This window comes from Erinaceus europaeus, chromosome 11 (genome assembly GCF_950295315.1).
Source record: "Erinaceus europaeus chromosome 11, mEriEur2.1, whole genome shotgun sequence".
In the NCBI taxonomy this organism is placed as follows: domain Eukaryota; kingdom Metazoa; phylum Chordata; class Mammalia; order Eulipotyphla; family Erinaceidae; genus Erinaceus; species Erinaceus europaeus.
In genome coordinates this window covers 28,692,643-28,706,885 of record NC_080172.1, presented here as the reverse complement: position 1 = coordinate 28,706,885, position 14,243 = coordinate 28,692,643, and positions in this window count along the sequence as shown.

Genomic DNA, 14,243 nt, shown 5'->3' with positions numbered 1-14,243 from the left:
TGTTGTCTGTCTGAGAAGGTTTTGATCCTGCCATCTACTTTGAATGAAAGTCTAGCAGGATATATTATCCTTGGTGGAAACCCTTTTTTATTCAGGGCATGATAGATATCTTGCCATTCTCTTCTGGCTTTTAGAGTTTGAGTGGAGAAGTCTGCTGATAGTCTTATGGGTTTTCACCTGTATGTGACTTCTAGACATATCATCAGTTTTTCACCTCTCATATTGATTAAATAGTGGTTTATATAATGTTTACACTTTAATAGGATTCTACATAAACACCACTCCCACCACCAAAAGACTGTGTCCCATCCCCACCACTAACCTCCGCCCCCCCCCACCGTGCTGGGAAGCCCAATGGCCACCCTCCCCTTCACCACAGGGTTTTTACATTGGTGCCCTGCTCTCGATTTAATCAGATCCTGCTTTTAGTTTCCCTTTCTGTTCTTCTTTCTCAACTTCTGTTGATGAGTGGGAACATCCCATACTCATCTTTATCTTTCTGACTTAGCTCACTTAATATAATTCCTTCTAGCTCTGTCCAAGATGGGTGAGATAAGGTGGGCTCATTGTTCTTAATAGCTGCATAGTATTACATTTTGTATTCCATGTACCACAGCTTTCTCAGCCACTCATCTGCTGTTGGGCACCTGGGTTCCTTTCAATTGGGTTTGTTTCATCAAAGATGTCCTTGAGGTTTAGGTGGGAAAGTGTTTCACCAATGTTATCCTCTAAGTATTTGATAGTTTCCAGTCTGACAGCCAGGTCTTTGAGGCGTTTTGAGTTGATTTTTGTTTCTGGTGAGATAAGGTGATTCAATTTCATTCTTCTGCATGTTATAACCCAGTTTTCCCAGCACCATTTATTGAAGAGAGCCTCCTTCCATTTAACACTTTGAACCCCCTTATCAAAGATTAGATGTCCATAGGTGTGAGGGTTGATATCTGGGCTTTCAATTCTGTTCTACTGGTCTGTGTGCCTATTTTTGTTCCAGTACCAGGCTATTTTGATGATGATGGCATTATAATATAGTTTGAGATCTGGGAGTGTGATGCCTCCATTTCTGTTTTGTTTCCTCAAGATAGTTTTGGAAATTCTAGGTGTTTTCTGGTTCCAGATAAATGAATGTAGTTTTTGCTCTATTTTCTTAAGGAAGCTTGGTGGAACTTTGATGGGTATTGCATTAAATTTGTATATGGCTCTGGGGAGAATATTCATTTTGATGATATTTATTCTTCTGATCCATGAGCATGGGATGTCTTTCCATTTCTTGGTATCAGTTTCTATTTCCTTGAAGAGTGACTCATAGTTTTCAGTATACATGTCTTTCACTTCTTTGGTCAGCTTTACTCCTAGGTATTTTATTGGTTTTGTTGCAACAGAGAATGGGAGTGATTTCTGGATGTCTTCTTCTTCAGTTTTATTGTTTGCATAGAGAAATGCCACTGATTTTTGTACATTGATTTTGTAGTCTAAAGGCTACAAGAGAAAAACAAAAAGTCACATACAGGGGAAAACCTATAAGACTATTAGCAGACTTATCAACCCAAACTCTAAAGGCCAGAAGAGAATGGCAAGATATCTATTGAGCCCTGAATGAAAACTGGTTTCAACCAAAGATAATATATCCCACTAGACTTTCATTCAAACTAGATGGAGTCATCAAAACCTTCTCAGACAAACAACAGTTAAAGGAAGAAACTCTCACCAAACCAGCCCTGAAAGAGGTTCTAAGAGACCTCTTATAAACATGAACATCACTATAATACTTGCAACATATCAAATAAAAACTTGTTGCACAATGGCACTACAACACATTAAATCCATAATATCAGTAAATGTCAATGGCTTAAACTCAACCATCAAAAGGCACAGAGTGGGAGGATAGATCAGAAAACATCACCCAACCATATGCTGCTTGCAAGAATCCCACTTGACCCAACAAGATAAACACAGACTTAAAGTGAAAGGATGGAAAACTATCCTACAGGCTAATGAACCACAAAAAAAGGCAGGAACAGCCATTTTCATCATCTGACACAATATATTTTAAATTAAATAAAGTAATAAAAGATAGGCAAGGTCATTACATAATGATTAAAGTATCAATCAGCCAAGAAGATATAACAATTTTTTTTTTCTCCTCCAGGGTTATTGCTGGGCTCGGTGCCTGCACCATGAATCCACCGCTCCTGGAGGCCATTTTTCCCCCTTTTTATTGCCCTAGTTGTTGCAGCCTCTTTGCAGTTATTATTGCCATTGTTGACATTGCTTTGTTGTTGGATAGGACAGAGAGAGGAGGGGAAGACAGAGAGAGAGGGGAGAGAAAGATAGATACCTGCAGACCTGCTTCACCGCCCGTGAAGCGATTCCCCTGCAGGTGGGGAACCGGGGGCTCGAACCGGGATCCTTATGCTGGTCCCTGCACTTTGCGCCACATGCGCTTAACCCACTGCGCCACTGCCCAACCCCCGATATAACAATTATTAACATCTATGCACCCAATGAGGGACCATCTAAATACATCAAACACCTTAAAGAACTTCAAAAATACATCAATAGTAATACAGTAATAGTGGGAGACTTTAACACCCCACACTCACACTTAGATCAACAAAACACAGAATCAATAAGGAAACAAGAGAACTAAATGAAGAGATGGACAGACTAGACCTCTTGGACATTTTCAGAGCTCTTCACCCCAAAACATTGGAATACACATTCTTTTCTTTTTCCTCCATTTTATAACCCAAGAATGAGCTATAGGACCTCCTTGGTGTCACACTTAAGATGCCTTATTCAGCCTCCTGCTGATTGCCCAGTGTCCTACCCTATCCAGGGAATCCGAGGTCACAAGCTGCTGCTTGTTGGAGCTCAAGCCAGCAACTGCCTCCAAGTAGCCACCTTGGTTCCACCCCCCCCCAAATATGTCACTTTTAACTGTTCCCACCAAGAAAAATTCAGGTATATCTTTAAGGTTATATACATACACAATTGTATTTTAACACAGTAAAAAAAATTATAAAATTATAATTAAATTATGGCAACAATCTCAGAAAGACAGATCATCTGACATTTAGTATTGTTAACAGTGCAAAATTAATTTCCTCAAATCAAAATACAATTTAATTAAAAATCTTTAGACAGATCAGATAGCAAATTTATCAGCTGGATCTGAGGCTGTATCATAACTATTCTGTGGGTTTTTTTAGAGGAAATTACAGACCTGTAACAGAAGCATATCAGATACATATGGTCATGTATTTGGAATATACTTAAAAATAGAAAAGTCAATATTTTTGAACACTTTACAATTGTACAACTGTTCAACAGAACTGTATTTTCCAAAGTGTACATGATACCTCAGTAGTCAGTGGGAAGTTCCATACTTTTTATTTATTCTCAGAATTCTTGAACACTTATGGGAATGATAATGCTGTGTCATTCCAAATTGATTGAATTTGTGACATGTTCCTGGAAGTCCCTTAAGGCACACTGCTCTATAAAAAAAAAAAAAGTACAAAGTTACTTTAGGAGAAGGGGGAAAAACGCTCTGTACTGAGTAATAATTATCATTTGAACTGATATAAAGCATGTCACTAAATTTGTGTCTGCCTCTGTACAACTCACTTCTTTGTAGTAGCATTTGTTACTAAGGAATATCAGTTATATGAACAACTTCCTAAATTCTAAAACATGTATCATACATACAATGTCCAAGGAACAGGGATAATTATTCTAAACATGGAAACCAAGCTTTAAGACTTAGTAAACATTTTCATGCCTACACACCACCCAAATTCAAGCTTACAGTGTGTACAGTTTCACAAAAGGGATACATATTCTGCTGTTATTAGTAAAAGCTACTTATTTCATTTTTAGCTAACTTAAGCTTTAAACAGCTATATAATACTAGTTTTCAAAGTGCTTTTTGCAGAGGTACTTGTTTAAAATGTGTGTGCATCTTGTTTATATATATATATATATATATATATATATATATATGACAGAAATTCTGGAAAATGTAGTAATTACATGAATGTATTATATTTCAAAAGTTATATTGTTATTTAATAGATAATTTTGTGTAAGTACACATAGAACAAATTTAAACTATTTTGGGACAGATTATTTGTATATATGATAAGGAGAATCAGAGCATCACTCTGATGTATGTGGTACTGGGGATTAAACTCTACCATTAAGTCCATAGACTTTCTTTTAAAGAGAAGTCCTATATAAAATTTGATTTTAGTATCTTTCTTTATATTATGCCTGAGTTATGTGAATTTAATAATTTAACTTGGGAGTCGGGCAGTAGTGCAGCAGGTTAAGTGCAGGTGGCTCAAAGTACAAGGACTGCCATAAGGATCCAGGTTGAGTCCCCAGCTCCCCACCTATAGGAGAGTCACTTCATAGGTGGTGAAGTAGGTCTGCAGATGTCTATATTTCTTTCCCCTCTCTGTCTTCCCCTCCTCTCTCCCTTTCTCTCTGTCCTGCCCAGCAATGACGGCATCAATGACAGCAATAACTACAACAACAATTAAAAAATTAACAAGGGCAAAAAAGGAAAAATAAATAATAAAAAATTTAAATAATAATAATAATTTAACTTATTTTTCTAAGAAAGGTCTTCTGTGAAAAGAAAATTGTATCTTTCAATCTTTTAACTTTATTTAGCATTTATAAAATACCTAAGCAGGTTTTTATTTTTTTTAATTTTTATTGGTTTCCTGATTTTGGAATATGCTTCCAAACATTTTGTCTGTATAGTTGGCAGGTGCCAAAACATTTTTAAGGAAAGCTCTTTGTTATGTCAACATATTACATTTCTTATCTCATTCATTCTTTATTATTTTTTAAAAGTCTTTTTTAAATTTTTATTTATTTATTCCCTTTTGTTGCACTTGTTGTTTTATTGTTGTAGTTATTAATGTTTGTTGTATGCTTTACATTGGGTTGTTCTAGTCCTCCCCCTCCAAGAGAATTGGATCAGTCCTGCTAGTTTCGCGGGCCGCTTGGCCCTGCCCCAAGGAACCCTGAGAGAAGTGCCAGAGTTCAGGAGTTGGAGAGTTGCAGAGTTCCGGAGTGAGAGAGAGTGCTTGGCGCTGCCGCGGGGAAAGAGGCAGCAGAGTTCTGTGTGGTGATTAGTTTGGTTTAGTTTATGAATAGTTGTTCCTGAATAAAGAAATACAGCTTCCCCACCCAGCTGTATGTCTCTGGTCGTCTCTGTTACCTGCCCGTGAAGCTAGCCCGGCCAGCTAGATCCGCCGAATTTTAACAACAAATGGTGCCCACGTGGACCTGACCTGCGCATCTCTCAGATAAGTGAAGACAATTTGGCTACCTATGTACTATGGCCTTCTCTTCTGCTTGTGAAGAGGTCTCCAAAGGCCTCTGCTCTTTCTTCACGAGACTGTTTTGCTGTTTCTGGAACATTTATCTCTGGACCACTCTGTGGTTTCCACTCGCTCGGGCACACTCAGAACAGCCAGTGAGAAGAGCCAGCAGGCGGGAGGCAAGGCGAGGTGCAGAGCTGCTGTTTCCACCTGGTTAAACAGCCAGCCAGCTGGCTGCGCCCAGACAACCCCGTGCACCGCGCCTGCAGTCCCGCAGCCCCGCAGCCTGCAGGAGCCCGATGCCACCACACAGGAGCCCGATGCCAACACGCTGGAACCCGATGCCAACACGCTGGAACCCGATGCCAACACACTGGAGCCTGATGCCAACACGCTGGAGCCCGATGCCAACACGCAGGAGCCCGATGCTACCACGCAGGAGCCCAATGCCAGCACGCAGGCCAGCCCACAGGAGCTGGCTCTCCACCACGTGGCGCAGGGCACTGGACATGTGATCCCTCCACGCTGCTCGGCCACTGTGAGCAGGGCAGCAGACATGGCAGGGCCATGGGGCAGGGCCGCTGCGGCCTATCATGGTCGCCACCCCTGGGCACCTCGGCCCGCGCCTTTTACAATGCTGGCCCGCCCGCCCTCTTGCTATGAATTCTGCTGAAACTGGACATCCTGGCAGAGATCCTCAGCTCCGGTCTGAAGGCAAACAAGCTGGAGTACACAGAGATTTGTACAGAGATCGCAACCCGCAATTCCTAGAAGTGAAGCTGCACGAGAAGCCACCTCCGGATGGTGAACCCCCCCCCCAACAACTAAGACAGTACATATCTAAATTCATGTTTAAAATGACATGTCTTCGTAACAAAGGTTTCTCTCCTTGTGTATTAATGACCATGTTTATGTGTATGTTTAAAATTTGGTAAACAATAACTTTAAGGTTAAGAATGTAACTTTAAGGCTAAATTCTTACTAGGCAAAGTTAAATGAAAAAGGTTTTCAACGTAATTCTCATAAAGATAAAATTAACTTACATTTAAAGTCTGAGGTAAAAATTAGTTAACAAACAATATATTTTAACTAAGTTAGTCTGAAAAAAAGGTTAAATAGACTTGTTGATATGTAAAACTCTCCATTACCTTCTCTGTTAGAAATGGTAGATCACACAATGGCTATGCTAATTATTCTCATGCCTGAGGTTTCCTTTCCTGTGCACACCTAGGGTGTATCTCCATCTTGAATGGGTGTAACAAAAGGTTAAAAGACGTTGTTGATATGTAAAAGTCTCAAATTCCTTCTCTATTAAAAATGTTAGATTGTGCTTGGTTATGCTAATAACAAGTTTTGTTTCATAGTAAGCAAATTGCAGCCAGCTGCCTTTGGGACTCTAGGCCGTTCCACACCCCCATGCAAATGCCTGTCGAGACAAGTACGCCCCCCAGAGGCAAGAAATGTTTTTTTTAAGCTGATAAAGTTTTGCCCACAGAGGCAAAAAAGGCCCCCTCAGGCCTTCCCTTGGCAATGCACTGGTTCTTGTTACTTGCTTACATGTTTCTCCATGTTTGTGCCAGTTTCCTTTTTAAAAAAAAATGCCTGTACAATATAGGTTTCTGTTCACCCCACACCCCTGATACTGTGGTCATTTAGTTAAAAAGAAAAGGGGGAATTGTTGTATGCTTTACATTGGGTTGTTCTAGTCCTCCCCCGCCAAGAGAATTGATCAGTCCTGCTAGTTTCGCAGGCCGCTTGGCCCCGCCCCAAGGAACCCTGAGAGAAGTGCCAGAGTTCCGGAGTTGGAGAGTTGCAGAGTTCCGGAGTGAGAGAGAGTGCTTGGCACTGCCGCGGGGAAAGAGGCAGCAGAGTTCTGTTTGGTGATTAGTTTGGTTTAGTTTATGAATCGTTGTTCCTGAATAAAGAAATACAGCTTCTCCGCCCAGCTGTATGTCTCTGGTCGTCTCTGTTACCCGCCCGTGAAGCTAGCCCAGCCAGCTAGAGCCACTGAATTTTAACAACAAATGTTGTTGTCATTGTTGACAGAGAGAAATGGAGAGTGGAGGGGAAGACAGAGGGTGAGAGAAAGTTAGACACCTGCAGACCTGCTTAACTGCCTGTGAAGCGACTCCCCTGCAGGTGAGGAGCCGGGGGCTTGAACCGGGACCTTCCCCTGGTCCTTGCACTTTGTGCCATATGTGCTTAACCTGCTGTACTACCGCCCGACTTCCCATTCTTTATTTTTATAGCCACACCTCTCCAAAATCTAAAGATATAATTTCAATTGGAAATTTTGATCAAGTCATTTCCTTGCCTACAGGGACCACATGGACTTCCCTGAATTCATTACCTATTCATGAATTCCATGTTATCATTCATTCCCAAAGTACTAAATTATAACAGAGCCTTTATACGAAACATCCATTTCTTTTTTGTCCCTGCATCTCTATGATTTTTATTGTGGAGGGCCATATTCAATATCCTCAACAGTTTCTCTGAGCAATATTTTTACCTTTCTCCAATATAACTTCTGAGGTCACTGCTTCCACTCTGTCCCTTGATGATGATTATTATTTCCCCTTTAGGGTCACCATCCTTTGTAATTGTAAGCACTGATTTCTGATTATTAGTATACCCCATCTTCATATACATGCATATCAAAATATCAACTCCACTAAAATTACTATTATAATTATAAACTCATCATCACTCTTTGTGCACTGTTTCTAGTTAGTCATCCTTGTTCAGGTTCTGGAATAAGTTTAATTGCTGTCTTATAAATTTCACTCTATCTCTATCTGGTCAGCAGTTTTCAAAATTGTATTATAAGCTGTATGGTCTAACTAGCACTCTACCTACCTGGTTCCTTGTCTTCACTTTCATCCATTTTTTTTTCCTTCCAAAATGACATCCTGAAACTTGTCATTATAATAAATGCAGTACATCTCAAATCTCATCTTCAATTACTGTATGCTTAGAGCACTATCTGCAATATTTAACACTTATTCATTCTGGAACAAAAGTTAATTAATAACTGTACTTTCCTAGGTGACTGCTACTCAGGTTAATTTTTTATATCCTCAAACTTCTCAAGTTCAGATTTTTTGAAACATTGGCTTTCCTATGATCAATAAATGACATCAAACCATGAATGAGAAAATTAGTGTTGTTTTTACATTTTAAACAGTGCTCTAAATGTCATCTTCATCTACATTATTCAGTTAAACTTTTGTTTTTTATTTTAATCACATTTCCACAGTTCCATAGTATTCTTCCTCTAAAATGTTCTTTAAGATTTTTAGGTTAATAACAAGTATCATTATATCATTTTAAATTTGAAAACAATAAATTTGCAGATAAATTTAGCATAGAAAACTGATAGAATGGCTATCAAGAATGGCATGTCCTTGATAAAACCTCAGTTTAGAGTCTAGCCAACTAATTTGTTTTGTAGTAATCTTAAATTTAAATTCCCATACAGTATTAACTTTTACTTTCTTTCAATCCCTTTCCTTTTTACATAAATTAGACCTACTCTCTAGTTAGGAAAACTTCACTGATTTCTCTTTCTTAAACATATATCTTACATGTAATAAAGTTCAGTCAGTTTGTGTATAAAGCTTGTTGGTAAGTTTTGGTGATTTTTACAGTTATGTAACATCAACATAAATTTTTTAAAAAGGATCTAATTTCTAGTATGAATTACTATAATGTTAATCTGTTATTTTTATAAGAAAATATTACAATAATGTAACATTGATCAAGCTTCCAATTTTAGTCCAGTTTTTTTTTTTCAATACTGTGGAATTGTCAGTATTGGTTGATCCTAAATATCCTGAAGTTCTTTATACTTTCATACATTTTCCTTAACCAACAGCATCATGTTAGTCAGAAGATAAATTATATATCTTGCCAGTATCAAATACACCTAACATTAGAAAAATATATATACTTATAGCTAGCCTTTTTCTTCACTTATTTACAATGTAAATTATCCTCCCTATGCATTGAATTCCACCTTATATCATTAAGTGAAAGATTTTTTTCTCCTATAATTTTCTTTTTTTTTTTCTTTCAATTTTTATTTGACATAGAGAAATAAAAAAGGCAGGGGAGATAAAGAGGACAAGAGGAAAATAGACACACCTGCAGGCCTGCTTCATCACTCATGAAATGTCAGGAAATTGTGAGGAGCCTCATAGGACCCTGCATTTTTCTGACTCCAAGATCCTGGCATTCCTTAAAACATTAAGCCCGCTCCCCATGCTCCACCCTGCATTCTTTATACTATGGTCTATCCATATAATCATTGTTTTGTCTGAAAGATCCCCACCCATTCCATTCCTTTCATCTACCTTCTTTCTACCCTCAAGACCCTCCCTGCTTGCAGGGTATTATTAATCCGACCAGTTAAAACCCTCACAACAGTTGCTAAAGAAGTTCCTACCTTCCCGGCCCCCTTTTGCCTTTCTCTGCCCCTTTCCTAGCCATTTTCATTTCCAACTCACCACTTCTGAGTCTGCCTTTTAAAAGCCTTGGATCTCTGATCAATAAAGATATTGCATTGTCTCTCCACCATGAGTCTGTTCCTGATTCATCTCCCTCATGTCGCTGAGTGAGTAGCAGCCCAGACTGGCTTCAGTTGAGTTCTCTCTAACCCAGAGAGTATGTGCCCGGGGAAGAGGCACCCCCACACTAGCCTGGCAATGAAACTTTCCACTTACAGGGAGGAGCAGGGCCTCAAACCCAGGTCCTTCCATGTGATGCTATGTGTGCTTAAGCAGGTGAGACACTGCTTGGCCACTCTTCTATAATTTTCTATTTTACCTGCTAAAATATTAATTTTCTTTGATACTATGTCACCTCATCAACACACAGACATTCTCATTTACCTACCATTTCTACAAGATAAAGAACTCTACTCCTTACCCTTTTATTCCCACAAGATTTTAGCATTTATGGAAGTTTATATGAAGTTGATACCTACTATACATATTATCAGACATTTTATCTTCTTCTAAAATCACTTTCTTCTCACCATAATTTCACAATAGTAGATATCATTAGGGTCACTATTGATCTCCATGATGCCAAAGTTACAGATTTTGACAATCATTTTGTATAACCATATTTCATTTCATCAGTCAGCAAAAGTTGAAAAGATAGTTCTTTCTTTTTTTTTTATATAGAAAAAACTGTTTTTTCCTTACTCATTCTTGATGGATAATCTGCTTCTTTGGAAAATATTTCCATTCAGATTGAAATGCATTTTAAAGGGTATACCAGGTTTTTATCCTACTACAAAATGTCTTCTATAATCCCTTAGGTGATTGCATTACATGATCTTGCCACTTCCTGAGGATAATTTCAAACTTTTCCTTTGTTTTAGAACTTTCTCTGCAATTTTTGATATTTATATTGACTTAGAACTTCACAGGTGGCAAGCCTTAAGGTATGCTCTTAACTGTTCTCCTCTGTAGTATACTTTTTTTTTCTACTACATCCAAGCAATCTGTATAAACCAAGCAACATTTTCTCCTGGGATAATCCAAAGGACATTTCATAGACTTTATTGAAAAAAATCATTTCCTGTTATGATTTGCTTACTTGAAACTTTGATAGAAAGATGACCAAGTCATCAAATGCTATAGTTTGTAAGTCTGTCTCTGTCAATGCCTGTCTCTTAATATTGCTGCAGGATATAACATTGTTGAGGGAAACTTGGGGAACAAAATAAAACTGGAGACAGCAGCAAGGTTATAGTAACAATGCTTATATGGTAGCAGTGACAGCTGCAAAAAGAGTGAATGTGGGCCAGATTGTCTTGCACCCAACTGAGTGCACTAGTTGCAATGTGCAAGAAACCAAGTTCAAGCTCCTGGTCCTCACCTGCAAGAAGAAACAAGTCTCCTCTTCCCATGTGTCCCCCTTTCCTCTCAATTTCTGTATCTATCCAATAAATAAAAAAGTAAATGGATAGATAGATAGATAGATAGATAGATAGATAGATAGACATATAGACAGATGATAGATAATCTTTAAAAAGACTGAATGTAAGGGTTTGGTTTTCTTTTTTTATTTTTTTAAATATTTATTTATTCACTTTTGTTGTCCTTGTTGTTTTAATGGTGCTGTTATTGATGTCATTGTTGTTAGATAGGACAAAGAGAATTGGAGAGAGGAGTGGAAGACAGAGACGTGTAGAGAAAGATAGACACCTGCAGACCTGCTTCACTGCCTGTGAAGGGACTTCCCAGCAGGTGGGGAGCTAGGGCTCAAACTGGGATCCTTATGCAGGTCCTTAGGCTTCATACCACGTGCGCATAACCCCCTATGCTGCTGCCCGACTCCCCAAGGGTTTGATCTTCTAATGAATTAGTTCACATATTGAAGGCAAAGGCTCCACTGAGTGTCCCTGAGCTAGAAATAATTCTGGGATTCTCCTTCAGCCTTAAGAGTAATAGTGACTTCCTGCATTCTTTTTCCCTGCTCAACCTCTTTCTTTCTCTCTCCCTCTCCTTATTTCTCTCTTTCTCCCTCCCCCCTCCTTTTCTTTTCTTAATTTTTTTAAAACTGTAAGATTAAAGTGTATATATCCCCACTATATCACCTCCATATAAAATTCACCATAGTACTCATAAGTCTTTAAAAATGACACTTTTTGGAATTAATGTATATCCCTTCTCTAGATTCCATATGATTGAAACTAGTCTGTAGCTGTCATTCATTTCTTTACTTATTTCACTGAACAGACACACCCACAATTCTGTCCATTTTGTCTCAATTGTTTTTTCACAATATCATCAAAATTTTGAAGAGCAGAATTTCATGGAATATATATCCCATGACTTCTTTATCCAGTTATCTGGTGATGGAGATTAGGTTGCTTCCAAGCTTGTGCTATTGGGAATAACGCAGCTATGCACATAGGGTTGTATATTTTCCTTCAGATTAGTGTTTGAGTGTCCATTGGATAAATGCCTAGAGGTGATATTGATGAATCATTAAGTAGTTACAATTTTACTTGTTTAAGGACTCTCTATACATGCTTCAAAAGGTACTGCATCAGGGGGTCTGGCAGTAGCACAGTGGATTAACAGAGCACAAGGACCAGGGTAAGAATCCTGATTGGAGCGTCTGGCTCCCTGTTGCTATTCTTCGTGTTGGTTTGGCCCCCTTCCCCCTACCTCTGAGAGAAATGATTTGGCCCTTGCTAGTTTCGTGTCCCTTTTTCTCCCCGCCCCCTATGCTAAGGACGTCCAGAGTCCCAGCAGCAGCAGCGGAGGAAGAATGATGGGGAAGCACATGGTGTGGTGATTTTCCCATTCGTGAATAAAGATTAAACTGCTTAAGATTAAGCCCATCCGTGTGTTCCCAAGTCTCTGTCTCTGTCTACCACCACGAAGCTAGGCCAGCCTGCTGGCACCCCTGAACTTTAACAACAAATGGTGCCCACATGGACCTGACCTGCGCATCTCTCAGATAAGTGAAGACAATTTGGCTACCTATGTACTATGGCCTTCTCTTCCGCTTGTGAAGAGATCTCCCAAGGCCTCTGCCCTTTCTTCACGAGACTGTTTCGCTGTTTCTGGAACATTTATCTCTGGACCACTCTGTGGTTTCTGCCCAACGCCAGCCCACAGGAGCCCAACGCCAGCCCACATGAGCAGGCTTTCCACTGCATGGTGCGGGGCATTGGGCGCTGGCTCCCTCCACGCTGCTCGGCCACTCGGCCGACATGGCAGGCCATGGGGCAGGGCCGCGGCAGCCTATCCTGGCCACCACCCCATGGCACCTCGGCCCGCGCCTTCTGCATGGCTGGCCCGCCCGGCCTCATGTTATGAAGTCTGGACAGATCCTGGACCACCTGGAGACCGCGGGTTCCCTGCCGAAACTGGGCCCCCTGGCGGAGATCTCCAGCTTGGGTCTGAAGGCAGACAAGCTAGAATATGCAGAGATTCGCCCAGAGATTGCAACCTGCAATTCCTAGAAGTGAAGTTGCCCAAGAGGCCACCGCTGGACAACACACTCCCCAAATGGCTAAGACAGTATAGATCTAAATTCATGTTTAAAATGACATGTCTTCGTAACAAAAGTTTCTCTCCTTGTGTATTAAAGACCATGTTTATGTGTGTGCTTAAAGTTTGGTAAACAGTAACTTTAAGGTTAAAAATGTAACTTTAAGGCTAAATTCTTACCAGACAAAGTTAAATGAAAAATGTTTTCAATGTAATTCTCATAAAGATAAAATTAACTTACATTTAAAGTCTGGGGTGAAAATTAGTTAAAAATCAATATATTTTAACTAAGTTGGTAAAAAAAAAAAACCTGTGCACACCTAGGGTGTGTCTCCATCTTGAATGGGTGTAACAAAAGGTTAAAAAGACGTTGATATATAAAAGTCTCAAATTCCTTCTCAATTAGAAATGTTAGGTTGTTATGGTTATGCTAATAATTTTCATGCCTGAAGCCTTTTTCTTTCTATGGTTCATGTTTGCCTTTCCACATTTTATTGTTTGAACTTTAAATAGCCTTGGAATTGTGCTAGAAAAGACTTCCAATTGTGATAGAGTTTATCAATTGTGGTAAACTTCTAACCTGCTACAAGTTTTGTTTCATAAGTAAGTGAATTGCAGCTGTCAAGTTCTCTACAGAAAAGCAGAATTCCTATGGCTGACATTCCCCATAGAGACAGACGTACAACAATTTACCCCCTGGCGATTCTTCAGTGGACATCTGCTTTGGACTTCTATTGGACTCACTGGTACACCTCGGACACTTTACACAAAACTAGCAGCTTCCCTTTATGCTGCTGGGTTTCTCAAACACTGACTGCAGCCATGCCTTGGGACTCTAGGCCTCACCCTCCCCCCCATGCTAGAAATTGCCTGTCAAGGCAAGTACACC